We start from the raw sequence: 21701 nt of genomic DNA on the forward strand, positions 1-21701 counted from the left end.
TTCCAAGAAGAAAAAAAAATTCTTATATCTTTAGGAAATAATGAAAAATGGATTTACAGATCTGACAGAAATTTATTACAAGTTAGATACCTTGAAAATTAAAAACAACAGAGACTTTTTTATGTTCAATGAAGTTCAAAATAGCTGTTTTCATCTTCTGTGCAATTACAGAAAATTAAGGAAAAAAACTAATACAAGTAATTAACATAACCATCACTGAACAGTAAATAAAAGCAGTTATAATAAGATACACTATGTAATAAATATTGCAGAGGCCTTAATACACTAACAGTCCATAATTTTGGACAGCAGTCCGAGCTGAGTATTAACTTTAACATGTTTGTACACATGTGACTACAGTTGCAAACAGATACACAGCTTCCCAAGCAACCCTATGAATAAAAGCCAGATAAATACGTATGATAATACATGTAAATTGAACACTGAATTTTGTTTCTGAAAATGTAAGTTGCTACATAGTAACATGGAAGAATTTGTCAAATGTGACAAGGAGCCAAAAAAAAAGAACATGTGCACAAGTGAGATGCAAAATCAAATTTATCTGAAGAATTTTACATGAACTTGCCTTCCTTTGGCATTTATCTACCAGTAAGGGGGAGGCAGACAGGAATGGACACTTTATATTTGAGTTCGAAACTTAGAAAATTGCAGAAAACTGACACATAACAGCATCCTGAGTAGGTTTTTATTGTTGTTCAGTCAAACGTAAGATTTCCTCCCAGTCCTCCAGAAAGACATGTCAACACTTCCTGAAGTGCTTCATGCTGACACTAATGTTTCAGAAAACTGTGGCAGCAATCAGTAGCTGTGAAAGCAGCTGAGATTTTGAATCTTAAAACATCCAGCGGAAATGCATGAGATATTTTGGAAAGCTGGACTGATTTTTTCCTAAGTGGGGAGTTTGATATAAGTGATAGAGGCTGCTACCTGTAGCAGATCAAAGGGCTTCAAGCCATGAATTAGAGGTTGCCTGCTCCATACAGATAACCCTCATGTGGGTGCATGAGCACCCTTTATAATCCTCAGGAAAAGTCAGTAAGAATCAAGATTGCAAATGAACCTCTGCACATTGTGTATCATACATTTAGACATGTGTCAGAGCCAATACTAGTTTACTGCAGAAATAAATACAGGTAATATGATTTCACTGCTACATATGCCTTTCTTAAAATCACAGCCTCTTAATATCAGTTCATTTATTTCAGATATGAAAAATAGATCTTCTTTGCTCTTTCTGCAACAAAAACATCAATGTAATTCCTTTTAAGTGTATTGAAAGCAGATGCTTCAGCTGTCTGGTTTTTATAACCAAGATAAAATATGTCGCCTTATGTATAAAAATAGGAATATTTCTAACATTATGGTTATTTGCCAGCTGAACTAAATAGAAAGCTTCTTGACAACAGCAGTTTACAGCAGCAAAATTAAGAAGGTAATTCAACATACAATCCCAAATAGGTAAACGGTCTTGAGCCACTTTTCATGAATTTTTGAAATCTTAAAAATATCCTTATATTTAACAGTACAATGGCTATTGTAATAAGCCAGGAGGGATCTTTTGCACTGAAAAGAAGAATTAATAAAACCTCATATAAGTACAAACTGTCTCAAACTGTATTTGAGAATAGGATTGACAACTGGTTTTCATTAGAGGAAGCCATATAAAAGAAATTGGGGACTATTGGAGAGATCTATGTTCCTGAGGAGATGCATTTTGCCTGAACCTAGGTATTGAAAACATCTTGTTTTCAGTGTTTCATAGTAAACTATACAAACATCAAATGTTTCAAACAGTTCAGGCTACGTGGGGAAGCATTATCTGAAAAAAGTGGGGTATCTAGCTACAAATTATACTCCCAACATCTTGTAAAAAATATTTGCAGTAATAGTTTGTCCGATTTTCAGCAAGAAATAGATTTTCCCCTTTATCCTTCTGTTATGCAAGTGTCTTGAATCTAACCATCTAAACTTTTTTCAACGTCACAGAAAGAATGGACATGACTCTCACTTTGACTCCTACACTCAATTCTTGTGCTGTATTGCATATTCTGATGTGAAGACCATTTGGCATATGATCCAGGGCAGGAAGCATGTCATATGCGTACCTTCGCTCTCTATTTTCTTCCTTTGTTTAAGGGGCTCTTTTAGTTTGATTCCCAACTTTTCTTAATTTCCATTACCACAAAGGACAACAATGCCTCCAGGCAAACACAGTCAGCTCAGGAAGTGTAAGGATAGCAGTTCATAACTGCCACCTATAGCCTATAAATCTGGGGTATAGAAATCCATAGGGTACAAAACAAGGTATAAGATGTATCAAGGTACAGTATGTATCAGCACTGATTAACTTTGGTACCAGACAAAATGATAACACCTACACAGAAATATGGGACACTATGAAGGTCATCACTGTAATTAACCAATACAATATACATTCAAGCACAATCAGCATCTACATTGCAAATAAAGGACACTTGACCTTCACCTAGAGATCTCAGTCTAAGAACCGTGCTAGAAAAAGGAGCATCCTGGATGAACATCTCCTTCAACCACAGTTAAAGGTTCCCAAACCTATAACCAAGTTGAATGCTACGCTTTTACTATTTGGCCATGCCAACAAGTTAAAAACATCCAAAGAGCCAGTGTCCCTTTCCAGCTTTTGATCAACAGACTACTGAGCCTGCTGTATTCTTTTCTTCTCCCTTTACTAAGTGGCAGTTTGCCCTTCCCTAAACAAGCTCTGGAAGAAGCTATTCTATTCTATGATTCTATAGTATAAAATAGGTTGGTGTAGAAAGATTGGGAAGGTAACTGCTGACAAGCCTTCCCACAGACATATAAAAAAGAATGCTGCAATCTGACCTTCAGGACCTCATGGATTTACTTTGTTGTTGGTTCAGACTCATGATGAACGATAAAGAAGTTTCCTATGTCCCAGTGAAAACAAATATACAGTTCATCCAGCTTCATACTAGGATGAGCAAACTATTTTTCTGTACTCTAACAAGCTGGAACCTAGAGAACAATTAAGTGGCTCTTTCCATAGAGGATTATGGAGCCCACAATATCTCCCTAGGCTGTTAAACCATCCATTAATACCTCAGACAAAAGCCATCAAATGCACAGATCCTGCAGGAGGAGGAGGAGAAAACCTTTTTTTCTTTCATGAGTTTTGGACAATCTATGAAAAATCCTCAATACTGCAGTCAAAAAACCCAGCTCAGTCAATCACCTTGCCTTGAAAGTTTGAAGAATAAAGCTTGTCAGGAGACTAGTAAGGCTCTTTAGAAAGAAATTTGGAACAAATCCAAATTATAGCTGCATTTATCCAAGCCAAAGTAAAAAATTGTCCCTAAATATCAGCCACCAAAAAGCATGTTATCATCTTTACAGACAACTACAAGAATAAAAATGTATCAGAACAAAATGCTCACAGTCCAGATGTAGCGTTCTTTCTGCAAAACATAGCATACAATGCATCACCTTCAAAGGAACAGAGAAACAATCTACAGGTTCTTACCCTTTAATAACTCCTCTAAATGCCAGCTATACAAGTAAGTCTTTGGATATGAAAGCTACCTCCACATTTGTACCCAAGTTCCTTGTGCTTCCTGAAGACCATAGGTGCCAACTGTAAATCTGTTCTTCTGAAAAAAGACAACATGCATAATATTAAAATATTGAGGCCTAGGATGCAAAATATTTTGAAGAGGAGGTTCAAACATAAGCAGTGAAAGCCAGCAAGAACCTTACTTGGTTTAACACACTGAAATGTTGCTAGCCTATCCTCCCTCCTCAAAAGCTTTTCCCCCCACTTAAAATGAGCAATCCAGATGATTTTACCAAAATGCAGAGGAATTACAAAATGATGAGTCACTCCCTGCTATAGAGTTTCTACTTTTACACAGTAAATTGGGCACCTTTTTTTGTACACCATTACTACTTAAAATGAATCCCAAAGTGCTCAAAGCCAGATAAAGCTGATAAAATAGGAATTTTCTCTACAGAGAAGTAATTCAGCATAGCATGGACAACTTACCACAGAAATGCTTAGAGAAAAAAATCCCAACCTACCAGTAATTCTTCATTCACTGAGTTAATCAAAACCAGTAATGCTTCTCTGATATTTCAAGAAGTGCTGCAAATACTATGCACAGCAAGCCCTTCCCAGATGAAGCTGACATACCAAACAATACTTTAAGATGCCTGAACATGATGTCCTGCTGATTTGAAGGGCTGTCCAAAGGGGGTGCTTTCCAAAGGGTATCCTGAAGAGTGTATTTAGTTGCCACCTGGTATGAATGACAACTCCATCCATGACTAAGTTTTATCACTGCCAAACACTGTCACCAAAACACCTTTAGACCGTATTACTATGGGCACACTATGATGGCCACCATGTTACTAAAAAAGCCGTTCCCTCACTTAGACAAACCGGCATCTCTGGGAGATGACTATCTGGATCATGGCTCTGGTATAAGTAAGTATCTACTCCAAAAGTAAGTATATAATGCAAGTCCCTCTTTGTACCAATACACAGAGGCTATAAGCTGCTGAAACTCATAGTTAAAAAGCATTGGCTGTTTGGCTAAATCTGGAGAAGTTTTTAGCTCTGGGGCTTGGTGATTCAATTCCCTTTATTGTCAAGGGAGCAGTTAACCACAAATGCATTTGTTAAATTAGCGCATCTGTGAAACCTGCTGTAGCTCATTTAATACCATGTAAATTTAACCCCTTAAAACACAGAGACATTTTGTAATAGAGTATTTGCTTCATAAACCAAAGCAAAAATAATTTCCACTAGGACATATTACGCATGGTCACATTTAAAATAAACCTCAAACATGCATGTGATTTCACTAACTTCTGTGACCTAAGAAATGTTGCCCCTTCTCATTTATACCTCAATAAGCTTTATCATCAGCATCATCAAATAGCTGCACAGGAAACTGGGAAACAAAATTCTGAAATAAAATAGCAGTTCCGTTCAGCTTTCTTGGCCGTTAAAAATGTAACCATAAAAAACATGAAGAGTAAGGGCAACCAGGTTTAAATGTGACGTAACCTCATTTCTGGTCAAGGGACAATGCAATTATTTCCTGTCCCAGACGGAGGACAGATTACAAAGTGCCAATCTTGCCATAAAGCTTGTAGTGGTTAATACAGATTATACAGGTTAATACTGGTTTATACATTCATTGTAAGAAAAATAATTTACATTACAGCTTTTTTTTTTTAGTTGTTAGTCAATTACAAAACAGCTATGAATGATTTTTAAGTCATTACAGAACACATTAAAAGAAAATAATACTGAAGTGTGATCAAACCAGAGAAATCTAAGAAATAATACCAGTATATAAACTCTTATAAACTGATGAGAGTTTATATAAGCCAACGGCACCACTGGAAGTTCAAGCATATACTGTAATCTACACTGAGATTCTATGTTTGTACAATAGACATAAAAATGAAAATTTTTTATATAGTTCAGTTTTCCATTCTCAGAAAACAAAAAATTATTTAGACCCCTGCCTTGCAACACATCATTACAAATTTCTGGTACAATAGTAGAAAACCTGCAGCCCTACACTTCAGATGTATCTTTCACACACTGATGGGCTAGTAACAGCATTCAGAAACTGTTCCTTTGAATATTGGTGTAAGTTACTTGGGCAAAGGCCACAAAAATAGCTAGAGATCATGTGGGGAAGAAAATTAGATATACTAAAACAAAGCAATTTCCAGAGATAAGTGTCTGTCACTATGTATTTAGTTTTTTATGGGTTTTATCCCATACTAGAAGACAACACAATGTATTCAATTCTTAAAATGCTCTTAATAATTTATGGATAATGCAATGTCAATAAAAGAAGCAGCAAGTATAAAATTCAATAAAAATAGGATACATGACTTTTGTGGTCGAAGTGATCACCCAAGAGAGATACTTTGCTCATCCACACAAAAGTGTTAAAAGAAAAAAAAACCACAAAAAAAACCCCAAACAAACACTGTATAATATAAAAGCTTGAATGTCTCCTTTTGGTGAATAAAATAGCTGCTGCTCTTAACCATTTTTACTTTGTGACAAAAGACTAAATTAGGTCATTTGTTGAACTTCCTGGATTGCCTTAAAAATAGAAAGCATAATTTCATATATCCATCCTAATTTTCTCCATTCAATATTTTGAGTACATTGGTAATACTGACTTGATTATCAAGCTGATTATCAATTAATTAATATAAAAATGCATTTTTTAATCACTGAAAGTCCATGAAAACTAAATGGTAGAATCAAAGCATTATTTATGCTCATATTTAGAAAGGCCAATAATTTGCATATTGGGTTCATTAAAACTTTAAAGTGGAGACATAAAAGAATGCATGAAAGATGAACAAACAACTACTTGCTGCATCCTCTCCTATATTGTCATGACTGTAAATGTACCTTGAAAGGAGAACAAGATATAAATGATACAAAAATATGACTATACAACAGAAAAAAATGGAAACTAGAATGAACCTAGAAGACCATATGAGATTAGCACCTCCAGGTAACAGAAAAAAATATTTTACAAATGTAATTATATTTTTGATGTATGTGATATATGTGGTGCACTGATATATATGAAAATATGATAATATTTTTGAGATTAGGCATTAAATGATAAAGCTGTGTTCTAACAGATATTCATTCTCAAGTCAACTCATTGAGTAGGGGCTGGAAGTTGTTCTTTGAGTTATTTAATGACAGACATTATAAGCAAGCCACACTGTAGGATGGTTTAATTTTTTTTATAATAATAAAGCTACCGGATAAGACTTGGATACTATAGCTGTTTGATTCTTTCATGCTGATTGAACTGATTTATTACCATTACTTTTTCATTCATACAATTTTTATTGACATCATTTAATTCTTGTGTCAATAAAATTTTAAACATGTAATTTGAAAGAAAAAAAATTTTAACCATGAAAGAACTACAAAAAAGACTTAAAAAAGAATAGCAGCTACCAAAACACCAAGCATGAAGAAAATATCAAGAATAAACGTGCAAACAAAGGTTTGCAATTGTTTTTTAAAACATCAGTATTCATATAACTTTTTTTTTGTTTCAAAAAACGCAAAGATTCTCCAAGATAAAGTAAGCATAGGAAGGACAGCTGTATTCAGCACCACAAAGGTACTGCCCTGGTACTCCAAACAAGCAAACAAATGAATACAGGAAAATTAAGAAGCTTTTCTACTTTCAACGCTCACAGCTTTATAAATACTGTGTAAATAAAAAAACCAAACCAACCTATTTTTAAGTAAAATACTATATCATATTTGTTTAGTGTTATAGACTAGTGAATAGTTGAAAGATTACAGTCTTTTCAATCATCAGCTTGGCACCTACTGATGTCTTTAAGTAAATTAGTTTGAACTGATCAATGATGGCAGACACATACCTGAAGAATATTAAGTCTTGCTTTGCCTTGTGCTTGTTTCTATATCCAGCTTCACTTTTGCCTGGACTAAATCTCTGTAGTTAATTGTCATTTGTGCTTGCATTTCAATGAACCCACAATAAAATCATTCATATGGAAATCACTACAGTCCATGTTTGTTTATTTATTTGTGAAATGCTTGATATTGAAAAACATGCATCACAAGACAGAATCATCCACAGCAAATTTTCTAGGCATCATGACCACTTTCCCTTTAATCTCCAAAACAAGACTTAAAGAGATAAAAACTCATCCAAGTCATTCCCTGTCCTTCCACAGACATGATCTGCAGATAAATCAACAATCTCCAGTCAACGGTACATAAAAAAAAACAGACACACCTGCTAATTTCAGCAATTAACCTGACCTCTAGCAATCCTAGAAGAGATCACCTACAACAGTAACAACACAGTACCCCTTCCATACCTATTTCAGTGTCTAAACTGATGATTATCAAAAAAAATTATGGACAGCAATACACAGCAAGAATTGTCTCACTACAGGCCTTTCAATGTTGCAAATCAGAAAAACAGAAACAGGACAAAAGGCAATAACCTGCCAGGGTGCCAATGTCAACTGACAGCACATGACGAATCAATAATATAGAAAATTTTTTAAGACAAGAAGTAAATCTGACATGCCTCAAGAATGTACTGAAAGAACTTGATATTTCTTAGCTTGATTTTCTCCAAAGAAGAACCACATGCGTCCTCAAAACTTGTTAAGGATCACAGATCAATTAAATAACTAACTTTGTAAATTCCACCATTAAAATGTTAACCACAAACTATCTCAGGTTTTACATCTCTTCATAAGACAATTCTTTTTCTTGTGTACTTTTCTCTCATGCACCATGAGCACCCCACAGAATACAGTACTTCTAATAGTAAAAAGTAATGCAAGAGCCAATTGGTTCAAATTTTGTCTAAAAGGCAGTTTTATTCCTTCCCTATTTGCAGAAGACACCTTTTCTAAGAAACCTAAATAAGTTCAAACTTAGTGATTCTGTTCAGAGAAACCAATCTTGATGTGTCATGCAACTTGGTATTACATGATTTTCCTTAATTTCGGCTGTACAATTCTACGGATTGTATTTTTCAGCCTGAGGAAGAGAAGATTTTGTTTAAATGTTAAAATAGAGAGATGTATAGATATACAATCACATACATCTCAAATCAGTTTGATTTATTTAAAATGTAATTATACACATCTTTGCATCAGAAATAAAGCTACTTAAAATTAACTGAATAGATGATGTAAATCAAAAGCAAAAATTACTATAAACTATTAACTACATTAAAAATTATCAGAAAATTTTTTTTGTGGACTGCAACCAAATCCAATGTTCATCCAAATGTCACTCCCTACACGCTGCTAGTAAAGAAAAAACCCCTGATGCTTTAACCTAATCATTTTCTAATAAAATGTAAACATAAGAGTCCAATTCAATATATATTGAGTTCTATTAATACTTCAGTATGTATAGATATCTCTTGCAAACTCAGAAAGAAAAAAATAAAATTTAGGTACCGTCTACACAGCACAATGCAGTGCTGTGCAGATGCAGATGTTGCTCCTCAGTAGGATAAATCAGCCATGGCAGGGGGCTGCATTAATGTAGGATGTGTCCTAGCTTACTTGGAGCAGTGCACTGTGTCATATAAATATAGACTTAACCATTTAGTTACAAATTGTCATGCTTTGATGACAAGTACCCAAAGAGAAACATGTAGAACTAGAAGCACAAATGCAACCAACAGTGTCTGAATCCTGGCTTCCTGCTTGTTAATTTGATTTTGATAAGCCTGAACTGGTGCTATATGATTAGAAAGTGTTCCTTGTTGGCTGTTCTGTAGATGATCTCGGGCATGACGACTCTGCCTCAGTAGAAACCTCAGTTCTTATCAGAGTTAGGCAATCAAATTGTTTTTTCAGTTTCCCATCTTAATCCAGCTCTGACATCAATGTTTTAATTTTATTTAAATTCAGTAATTTAAAAGCAAGAGCAGTTTTTCACTTGGTTTTGTTTTTCCTGGTAATTTATTTGTAAGGAGAGCTATTTGCATTTCATATTGCAAATATTAAAAGACCACCAGGATTTCTGAGTTTCTTTCTGCACTTTCTAACAACCAAGGGTCTGAAAGCTGCTGCTGTAATGCTTAGTGTGGAGCAAGAGGGGAAAAACAGAGGGGTGGAGCAAGACAGAGAAAGGGGAGAAAAGAGAAATGGGGAAAAGACAGAAGAGGAGAGGAGGGGAGAGAAATGTGAGTGAGAGAGAGGAGGGAGGAAGGGAGAGAGTCTGTATGGTAGGAAAATGGAAAGGGAAGGTTGACAGCTGTAGTAGCAATATATATTTAATAGATTTAATATACTATTAACAACTACTTGACTCAAGATTTCTGATTATAAACTACTTGGACATTGTCATGCTCCACTACATTAACTTTCCAAAAATTACTCTTACACACCCTCTCACAAGCAACTGACAAAAAAACTTCTATTAATCACATCCTTCCCCGTTTTGTTTATGGAGTTAAACTTTATATTTTACAAATGATAAAAAACTACAAATATTATTTTCCCACTTTTCTTGTAACTCAGATTGTGCCCAGAGGTACTCAGGAGTTCATATGCAAGCCTTGAATAATTAAAAATGATTTATGATACTCATGATACTGTAATGTAAAACCAAATCATGATTTCAACATCTGTTTTCTTTCTAAATATAGACAAATTTAGACCCCTCTGCAGACTAAAGCAGAGAAAGAGAACAGAGACTTGTTCCTGCTTTGGTAATGACAAAAGCAAACAGAATAAAGATTGGTAGAATACTTCAACTTATTGGAGACTACTCAAGAGTCAACAGCATGATGCAAGCGAATCTCATTCAGTGTGGTATTAATAAATCTAAGATGTGTGAGGCACAAGAGATGATTTCTATTATTGAGTTGTTTTACACTGCCTCCTGTTTCCAGCTCAGGACAGTCACTTCCAAAATGGACAAAATCATCTCTAGATAGATTTTTAGCAATTAAATGACAGGTTGAAGGTACTGGGTTTAGGTGGTCTGATACAAAGGCTAAGATGGAGACATACAACAACAGATTTCCCATACGTCAAATGTAGCTATTAAAAAAGACACTGATATATTGTTCTCCATGATCTTTAGACAAAAAAGAAATCACTTGTAGCAAAGACTGTTTTGCTTATGTTCCCCCACCTTACCATCAGAATAGTTAAGTACTAAAATAGGTTTCCTAGGAAGTACTGTGGTATAAGAGGTTAGAAATAGTTTTGTGATGAATACTCCTAGTACACTTGATAGTTGCCTCAGAACAGAGAATGAATTTAAAATAAATTATTAGTCTTCCAGATTTACATTTTTATGATCCTATAATTTTCATAAAGACTTCTAATTTCATCTCTCAGAACTTGGTAACTGCTTTCTGCCTTCCCTTCCTTATAATGCAAAATGACACTTAGGAACAAAAGCAGTTTTGTAAACTTTACCAAAGTGCAACATATTCATGTCCAGATAAACTAATGGGTAGCACGATGAACAGCTCCTCTTCTTCCATTAGTTATCATGGCTATCACCAAACTAAAATTATCATCGTCTCTGTGTTTTTCCCCATAGTTTTCCTCACCGTATTCCAAAGTCTACACCGTGCACGTAACAGTACAAATTTATATCAAGTAACTAGCATGACATATTACATCATTCTAACTTTGAGGCAAAAGATTATACTTAAGTTTTTGATGCTCCTGTTTTATTTGCAGTGGAAAACTGCAATAAACTAAGATTTTCAATATGTAATTTTAGAAGTGATCATTCTTTATATATGTAGTTTCAGGAGCTGGTTTTTAAAATGCATTTAACATCTGAAAAATCTTACATTATTTAAATTCATGAAAGACAGTTCAAATCTGTGGATGTTGTTCTCCTTTACAAACTAAGGGAATACTAAAAATCAATGTAATTGTTTTTAAAGAAGTAAACATTCTCCAACATTAAAGTATCTGGAAATGTGTAATAAACTGAAACAGGAATCCATTGGTGCTAAAAAGTTAAAGATTTCTATTTTTAAATGATATTCCAGAAGTAACTGTGCACCAAACTGCAAATGTTTTATTAGTTTAATTAGCGTAAAGTCTTTCTTTTGCCAATTGACAGATACACATTAAACAACATGTGCAGATCATTATAGACAAATCAGGACTGTGCTAGTAAACCATAATCAATTCCTAATTAACATAAAAGACCTAATACACACAATGGTTTTGAGTTCATCATAACTTGTAATGAACACTGCTTGGAGGAGCTATGTGCAAGAAATAATACACACATATCCACCTCTTCATCTGCTACTGCTTCTCATTTGAATTGCTTGCAATCCAATTTAGCATGCTTTCTTTCCATCATAGTTCAAATGAAGTGCTCTCATAGGCTCCTATTTCCCTGTCCTAGAAAATCCTTGAGGCCACTTTGTTCCCAGTCATTTTTTTCTCCAAAGGTTTTGAACACCCCTTGGCAGTGGGATTTCAGTGATCATATCTTTTGATGCCTTCTCTTTCTTCTAATTTTATTTTACTGGTGGTTCACATTTCTAATTCTTTGTCATTTTATTCTCTGTTCTTGTGTAAATTCATTCACATGCTGATGATTCTCAAACTTCCTTCTGCACTATTTTTTCTTCTCCTCTTGCTAGTTTGCAAAACAGAAGTCTGAATCTACAGAAATATTATTCAAGGGAGACAATAATACTTTATTCTGCACCATTTCCTCATTATTTAAGGTCAGAGGTTTCAATTCAATGTTGTCGCCTCCCTGCGTCTATCCACACAAGCTGTCAAAAAGTGTAGTTGCTTGTTTGGTATCACTCTCTCCTAACTACTTTGAAACACGTGTTACAATGTGCTGCTTTCTGTCCAATTGTATTGTCCTTCAAAACAAGCCTCCTTATAATTTTAGTCTGCTTTTCCTTTTAAAAATCTTATGAGGATCTATTTAGCCTAGATGTTGAATAGCTCTTAAAAATAATATTCCTTTTTTCACCAGCAGCATTGGGTACTATGCCTTTTTGGATCTCTCTCCTTCAGCTCTCATCAGTCCCTCCTGTACCTTCCCGTATGGATGCAAAGACAACTCCGTACTGGTATGCCAAGCAGCCAATCTCTTCTATTTTCACCCGGTCCACAATGAACTCTGGCCCCATTTTCTTTTGTCCTGACCCGTCTTAGGTCCGCAAACCCTTTCGGTATACAGGCCTCCTATTTCAGGAGATAGTAACACTGCCCCTTCCCATCTTCTCCAGCAAGATGTCACAGAAATGAAAAATGCGAAAGAGCTGTCCCTGCAGTTGCTGTAAATATGAGGAAGCAAACAGTGGCCTGCGTTTACTTCTTCTCCAACAGCACACATCTGCATCCTGCAGCAACTTCTGCTCTTGCAAGGCAGATAAGCGAGGATGGCAGGGGAAAAAAAGAGGCAACATGAAAAGGTGCTCTCTTCACTAGCCAGGCTTGCTTTTCAGAAGTGTCTGTTCCATAGTGAGTTAGTGTACTTTACACATTGGTTTGATTGAGACAAAGTTTTTAAAGGATGGAATAATATTTTTTTGTGTCTTGTATAGCTTTGAGCAAACTGCCAGCACTTAAATAATTAATAACAACAACAAACAATGATAAGTGCACTCTGTGGATACTGAATCTCTTTGCAGGGTCCCCTAGAAGTCATTAGGTGTCCTCCCCCATAAATATTTAATAAAGATTTGATTTCCAGGCACTTCTAGTGTCTAAAATGTTCTCCTGAAAAGCCTGCGAAAGCACACAATTGTTAAAGGAAAACCAAAGAGGGATATTACTTCTGCACTTTACAAAGTTTGAGCACTTTATGTCAAATGATACATGCTATTATTACAGCTTTGTCTTGAGTAATGGTTTTAATTTTGTATTTCATCAAAGACGACAGACCATTGTGTTGCTAGTATAGGGTTAGAAGTGACTTATCTGGTTAATATTTTAGACAGAGGTAACCATACTGCAACTTAGACACTAAAAGCGTAAGTTGGAGTACCCAGATGTACAATTAAAAGAAGAGACCATGAGATGGCCTTTAACCAATATTATTTTTAACATTAACTCTGAGAATGAAAAGTCAATCCCAAGGAAGCCAGAGGCAAAATCAATATTTTACTGTTCTACAGAAACATGTCCAATACAAAATGTATCTATAACTCGTGGCATATCTGAGAAAGCTGTACAACCTTTGGGGCAGATTCTCTTAATGGTAACATTGCTTTCAATTGGAGAAAATTGTATTACTCTATTTTTCCTTTTGTATTGCTATATATCAGTGCTATACACCTATGAGGCGGTGGTATGGGAAGTTCTAGGGATACCTGAAGGATTATAAATTTAAAAACTATAGAAATAAATTCTTTTTATTTTTAACCTCAATGTGTATAAATATTAAAGGTTTGAAGGCAATGCCTTTGGAGGGGTTTCTGAATACAAAATTATGCTACAGTACAAAATAAATGAAACTACATAGTTAATACCACCATAATATCCATAATTATATTCTGGTTATTACTGTGCACCTATGGCACACAATAATAATAATAAACACAGTGATTCTGCCCTCTATCACCCCATCTACTATAATTTAAACAATTTCTTAACACATTTTCTTTTCCTGTTTCTTGCTAGTTCTGTTGCACAAACTCCACAACCCAGTAAGAGCCTCAGTGTGGGTTCCATTCAAGCAAGGCTTTAGCCCTTGAAGCTTTAAAGAGGGATAAAAGGAAGACTGCTCCCTATAGCACTGTTCTATAGAAACTCTGAAGGCACAAGATAGGCATGACACTGACCTGGAGCAGTTCTCTCACACAGCCAGGAGCTATTAGGGGAAAACTAATTACAAAGTAGAGAAAAAGAGGACAGCGAGACTGGAAGCATGGCTCTGAAGCCCTGCTGAGCAGGAGGGTGGTACACCTGTGACTAGCAGGACCATGTTGTGCCCGCCTACCTGCCTATGCTGACAGAACCTTGGGATACCTCTGTTCCTTCACTTACAGCACCATTGAACTTGATGTTCTTCATTACAAGCTCAATACAAATTCTTAAAGTCTAATTGAGATACATTTTGCTTAGTTCCCAGGGTTGTTCCACCTCCTCACAAACACATACATAAAGTTACACTGGAATACATTATATTTATTTAGTACATTGAAGCTATTTGAATCACCATGACATATGAATAAACAAAAATTCCTCCTGTGCCCTGCTGTCCTTCTATACTTTTTATCCTAACCGATCTATCAGATTCACCATTCAAATTTTATGCTCCCCAGATCAAATATCTGACCTCTGCATGATCTTTAAGGCTAATAAAAAATTCAGCACCAGTATAAAATAACAGCATGAAAATACTGTACTTGCTTTGAAACAAAGCAAAAACGTTTCTGGAAAGGAAAAGACAGTGATGATATATTTACACCTCCAGATAAAAATCACTATCCTTGTTGACTCTAGCGTGGAAATCTGGACTGGCCCAAGTGTACCAGTTCATTCCTATTAGTGTCTCGCATCCTTACCACGAGCACAGCAGCACAGTGTCGCTGTGACTCCAGCGCCTCAGCTGCCACTGCAGCTCCAGGGAGCTGGGGACAACCAGCCTGTGGCACAGTGTCCCTTCACTATACCAAAAGCACCCATTCCTTGTGGAGGTCCCATGTTGTTGGACCATGACTGCTGCGGGTGGTGATGCAGGATGGAGCCCTGTTCTGCACCCCCCGGCAGAAGGAGCCTTGTTCACATAGGCTGTAATACTGCTGTACTGCTCTGTAACATCCCCTCCTGCCTTACTAGTGATCCTCCCAAGCTGCCCACCTGGGAAGCAATTTCTGAGAGGCATGCTGTCAGCAACAGACAAAAAGCTCCTTCAGAAAGAAGGTAGCAGAAGTATGTTGAACCACTGGCATTCCACTGGCCACTGTTTTAAACTTCTGCTTGTATACATACATACAAGAATATACAGAGTTTATATACACAGACACATTTTTAGTCCTTTGGAGTGTTTTTAAACTGTAACAGTCCAAGCTAAACAGTCCAAATTTTACATCAAATGAATTTTTAAAATCCAGTCCCTGTAATCTCTAATTCCTAATTTCACAAAGCATAACAAGATGGAACTTGCATTATCTTAAATAACAGCACAGAAAAAAATTATGCTGTAACTGAGTTACTGTTTGAAACATATGTATAACTTAGTTAAAAAACACTTACTGTACCAGTGTTCAGCCATATTGACTGGTTTGTTGGACAGATCAGTTTTACTGTGTGACTAAGGCAAACATAATGGTTTTATTTAATTTGTAATTTAATTCTATGCTTTGTAATACATAAAACATCCTGAGGATACCCTTTTCATAACATAAAGGGCCTCTAAATTCAAGTAGAATGATACCCACTTGTTTCAATCCTGTATAATGTAATGGCAGAAACCCCTAAAATAATTAACAATTTCCATTTAAGAACAGTGTTTTGTATCTGGATATATATGAAAAAAATATTCCTGTAAGGGCTTTAAAAAAAAAAAAAGTTTTATTTTAAGATTTAGGTGGAATGTTCTTCTACATAGGTACTTTAAATTTAAAACACAAATAGTATGTTACTTCAGGACATTGTTTCATAAAGACCTGATGAAGTTTCTTGTCAAAGCAATTAAATACAGATTATGTATCATAAGAATTTAAATTTTGCCACTATGATAGAGCCCCAGCAAAATAATCACTGAGTATACTACTTTAGGCCGAGAAATGCCAGTAGAAATTTTATTATTAAATCATCTGTGGGGGAAAAAAAAATATCTACAATCTCTTACCTGAAAAAAGACTTCTTTTATTATTTAAGAGATAATTATTATATTTACTGCTACATGAAAAAGAAATGGATTAACATACAAACTATGTTAAAGATGCACAATGCCCTTCTTATGGAATTGTAATATTATCACACTTCACTAATGCTGGAATTAAAAGGAGCTTCCTAGCTGTATTTTCACAATATTAGGGCCATTTCACACAGTTATTTAAGTTAGTATTTAATACAGATTCCATTAGTGAGACCAGCCTCATGAATAACTCTGCTATCTTGAGAAAGATGCCACATTCCTAGTTACTTAAGGTTAGTCGTCATACTATGATAGGCTCTTAATTACTGATTTTTCACTGGTTAGAAAGAACATGAAAGCAACGATTACAAGTATGTATGTAGTAAGCTATGGTATTATCTTATGCTGTACCTCAAGTAGGTTTAAAATCATATAAAAAGTTATGACAGTAACTGTGGACATACATGGTTTTTTCCCCTGAATAAAACGTTTTGAGCTTATAAGATAATAAGCAATTTCCAAATTCTAAAAATATTTAATGTTATGGGGAAAAAAAAAGTAACACTAGCTATAATGAGGACTACTCAGTTGAAACTTTTTGAAGTACAGAATCAGACTGGGCAAGGACTTTGCATTTTCATGGGAAGAACTTGCTAAAAAGCAACATCACAAATAAGGCTTTTTATGAAAAGGATGATCTGAATTAGGAGACCTGAGGCTTCAGTCAACTGCAGAAGACAACAGACAATTCCCAAATGTTTTGTAATGTGCTTGTGGCTATTTTTGACAAAGGAGACAACTAGAACTGAGACTCCTTAGGACACAATTTAACTAGAGGGCTAGGAATGTAAAGTTGAAGATAATGAAAGTAATTATTAAATAAAAGGTCAAATCAAAGTCACTATAAAGTGTTTATATTCCAAGTATTCCAAGCCTTGAACTAACTGGTCTCCTTTCTCTTTTTCCTTCTTTCTTTCCAGTCATTAAGAAAACAAAAACACTGGTCATGCAAACATAATTTATCAGAATGAGGAAGAATAGTAAAAAAAAGCCAGTGTGGATAAATCATAACTCTTCAATGATCTTGAACTCAGAAATAATTAAATAGAAATGGGTACTGTGTCAAATGAGTAAGCAAATTAGTAAGCCTGACAATTGAGGGACAAAATCAGAAAGGACCGGGCACAAACTGAAACAAAACTAGGAAGGGGCAAAGAACAACACAAATTATACCATAAGTATGCTCAGTAGTTACAGGGAGACCTGGGAAAGGATTGCTAGATCATTCAATAGCTAAGGAAATCTGTCAACAAGTGATGCTGACAGAACAGAATTAAATGCCCTTTTTACTTCAGATTTCACTAAAGGAATCACCAATAACCAGATGGCTAACTCAATTACAACAATAATAAAGCCTCAGACTGACCTGGATGATGGACTAAAATGTGTGCTATTTAAATAGAAAAGCAGTTTGGATAGCTGAATTAGAATTCAGAATGAAGCAGTTAGAGAAATTATTAAAAGATACAATGAAATTCAAAGAAGACAAGAGAAAAGTCCTTCGTTTAGCAATAGTCAAATCTACATAGCTCCCATAATTACTCCTACATCCACTATATAATAATCAACAGAGCAAATATAGAGTAGGGAATAACTTAAGAAAAGAAATCTGTAACGTATAATTTGTAATAAACTGAAGATGAATGAATACTACTATGTTCTAAGACAAGCAATCATCACGTAAGATTGTATAACCTGAACAACTACAGCTTTTAAGACTTGTGAAGTAATTATTTCTCTTTATTCGGTGCTGTTGATAGAGTATCATAGCAAATTTGGAGCCCTGCACTTCAAGAAAGTTGTGGACCAATTGCTCCAGAGATGAGAGAAAAGCAGGAAGAGTGATCAAAAGTCTAGAATTCATGATCTGCGAGGACTAAAAGTGGAGGTTTTGGGAAGAGGTGACTTAAACACATACATCCACTCCAAGCCCTGCAAACAGGAACAGGATATTTTTGATCAATGATGAGGTGGTCTTGAGTTGTAGTAAGAAATATTCAGTTTATATGTTAACATAAGCTTTCCACTGGTGAGAAAACAAGACCCTGCAATAGATCGTCTAGGAATAATGTGAAATCTCCAGGAAGGGAATTTTTAAGAACAGGGCAGATCCAGATACATCAGGATACTTCCAACCAGAGTAATTTCAAGCCTAATTTTCTATGGCTCTATGGCAGTCTACACATATATGGCTCTGAAAACCTCTGAACAGTGATCACTGTCATAATCTGGAAGACATCACAGGGTAGAGAACATTATGCTGCTTCTGAACAGGCATCAGAGCTTTGGCCTCTGTCACTTCACATTTGCAGAAGACTTCCACAATCACTGTATTGTGCTGGGAAAATTATAAAACATGTAGAAGCACCCCTGTGTTTGTTGGGGTTTTTTTAAACCACTCATGTTGCTGTCGCACAGGGTTTAGGAAGGAGAGGAGAAAGGATGAGAGAATTCAACAGAAAAATGTGAGGCAGACAAGAGGTGACTAACATAGCAAGGTATAAAATCGCAGAGAAGACATCATAAGCAGGCCTTTCTTTTCTTATAACACAAATTCAAACTGCACTTATCTTTTATGTACCTTGAGCACATATTGAATAAGCATCTAGATTAAGAATTATTTTAGCAGTATTCCACATCACAAGTTAAAAATGACAGGTAGGCAAGGTTGTCATGCAGTGTTAACAAGCCAACAGAATGCCTAGCTGCAGTTAAGGCAGAGACACAATTGTGCACAGCTCAACTAAGCGACTCCCATGTTCATTCCACCTGGCCTCTTTAACACAGAGCTCACCATAAGAAAACTGTCTAAGCATTAACATTAGCTCCCCAATCCTTCCAACCCCTTGGCCTGAATTTGCCTTGAGAATAAGTCCCTAAATCAGGTCAGAGCCCAACAGCCAGTCTCACCCAATGGTTATTGCTTGCAAACCTCTTTCATCCTGCCTTTCATTCCCTGATAAATAACCTATCCAGTGCAAAATATCCAGTACTTGTATTAACTTCATACTTATTTTTGCCTGCTCATACACTGCAGCTGTAGATCCCAAGGTCCAGCTGCCCACTGGCCTCAACTGCTGTATTCTGATTGAATGCTGAAGCCATTGGAGTTTGTCCCTGAGCTGGTCCCTCAGATTTATATATAAATCCAAGCTAAAAATAGCTGCAGGGAGAAAACACTGATGACTGGGCTGTTCTCAATAGGTTTTATTTCAGAAACCGAGACAATAAGGTACATCAGTGGTGCTGTGGAGAGTGCGTTAGACTATGTTGCACTTGTTTGAATACAGGAGTACAACAGTAGCGGGCTGAGGAAGACCAGCATACTGCTGTGATGATGAAGTATGAAAAATTAGCTGAAAAGTTGTGGTAGTGAGCTGTTTCATTATACAAAATATTGTAAGACAACCCTATGAAGACAAGGGATCAACAAACTTTAAAAAAGACATGCAGAGTTTCCAGAAAACTTTAACATGAATGCTAGAGAATTTATCTGGAGATTAGAAGGCCAGAGCAAGCTTACCGAGCTGTATATACCTCTGTTTAGAAGCAGCATCAGCAATTGGACTTGATTAATCAGGCCTTGTCCAGTTATCTTGTGAAAAATCTCTTAAAAAGATTTATGTCAAAATGTGGGAGCATAGCAGGGATCCGAACTGTAATATAAGCAGCTTCTCAATAAGAATCTTCAGAAAACTTTAAAGAGAAAGGACTTATGAAGCAGTAACCTAGAACAGTATAAATAAACATTCAGATCAAGGGCTTCTACATATGACGATTATTTACAGAGAAGGTTATAAAATGAACCAATGCCATCATTAATAAACTTTTGTTACAATTCTGTTACAGTAAATAAATTATTGAATAGGAAGACTGGTAAGTTATAAAATCACTACTTCTTAATAAGCAGTTTTCTATTAAAACCCAAAACATCTTTCAAAAGTAATGTTAAATTGTTCTAAGCATAAAGCCTATTTTACAAATACTTGAGCTATGGCTGATATTCCACTTGAGAATACCATGTAAGAGCATATGGTTTGTAACACCAAAGTGTTCAAGAATGAAACTCTTCCAAATAAGTTACTGAATACTATCTGCATCAGTAGCATTTTTCTTCCAACTCTAAAAATTTATGTTTCTTTTATGAAATGAAGTGTAAAAACAACAGTAAACATATTGGTATTGCTTCATTTGGTAAAGAAATATCCATGAAAATTAACATATAGAAGAAATAAATGGATTTTGACTCTAAATATATAATTTAAAAATTGGAAATGTAATATACGATATAAGCAAGAGTGCAAAGTTCTGGTCAAAACAGCTTTAATATTAGTTTATTGGTGTCCTACTCACTCTAGCTGATAAAAGTTTAAAAGATCAAATCTTAAGACACTAGTTCTTTCTGGAAAACAACAGAGAATAAGACTTTCATCAGTAAAAAATTATGTTAGACATGGTCTTTGTCGCTGCTTTTAGATATAGAAAACCTAATTTTTCAAAGAAAAGCTGTATTTGTATTATATGTTTAGCAACAAGAAATTGTGTTTGAATAATGTAAAGTGTAAAAATAATAGTTTTTGTGACCTATGTTTTTCAAAATTTATTAGTATTTTTGGCTGCCCTGTAAACACAATGGAAAAAAGATCTAATAATTACTTTTGCAGCACAAGGTATTCAATACTGTTTGAAATTGGGAACATCTCAGCAAATTCCCTGAAGAACTGCTGTTCAACGTTCAGAGTAGTGATTTTTCTTTGATGAATTACTAACAATTAAAAGATGACAGAAAGTATGATTGAACTTGTCATTGCTGACATAAAGGACTAAACTAACACATGAGCTCCAGTTCTTGGCTGCAATTTTAATCAAAGTCAAATGAAATATTAAAACAACCTGCTTCCTCTGGAATACATTTTAGCTAATTATTAGTTTTACAATTTAGCACTTTTCTTTTGGCAGAGGAGTGGGTAGGGGAAGGGTGGGGAAGAGACTACAACAACCCTGAGCGCACTTAAATATTGGAGTAAATTTCCCCAAAGTGGTGAAATCTCCCCCAGTGGAAATAGAATCATAGAATCATTTAGGTTGGAAACGACCTTCAACATCATTGAGTCCAACCATCAATTACACCCACTAAACCATGTCCTGAAGTGCCTTGTCTAGGTGCTTTTCAAACACCTCCAGGATGGTGACAACCAGTTCCCTGGGCAGCCTATTGCAATGCCTGAATACTCAA

The 21701-nt window shown here is 35.4% G+C and overlaps 1 protein-coding gene across 4 annotated transcripts in view; it reads right to left on the minus strand.

The window, feature by feature from the left end:
• The window catches only part of FBXL17 (F-box and leucine rich repeat protein 17), a 290228-nt gene that overhangs the window by 121380 nt on the left and 147147 nt on the right, over window positions 1-21701 (minus strand). Inside the window, exons 7-8 of one of the 4 annotated variants that reach the window (XR_012648930.1) lie at window positions 20003-20193; window positions 3613-3668 (exon numbers count right to left, since the gene is read on the minus strand). The exons of the other annotated variants lie outside the window; for them this stretch is intronic. The gene's annotated coding sequence lies outside the window, so the exon portion shown is untranslated. Of the gene's footprint in view, window positions 1-3612; window positions 3669-20002; window positions 20194-21701 lie in introns of those variants that run through there. 4 annotated transcript variants of the gene reach the window in all.

The sequence above is a fragment of the Buteo buteo genome, chromosome Z (genome assembly GCF_964188355.1).
Source record: "Buteo buteo chromosome Z, bButBut1.hap1.1, whole genome shotgun sequence".
In the NCBI taxonomy this organism is placed as follows: Eukaryota; Metazoa; Chordata; class Aves; order Accipitriformes; family Accipitridae; genus Buteo; species Buteo buteo.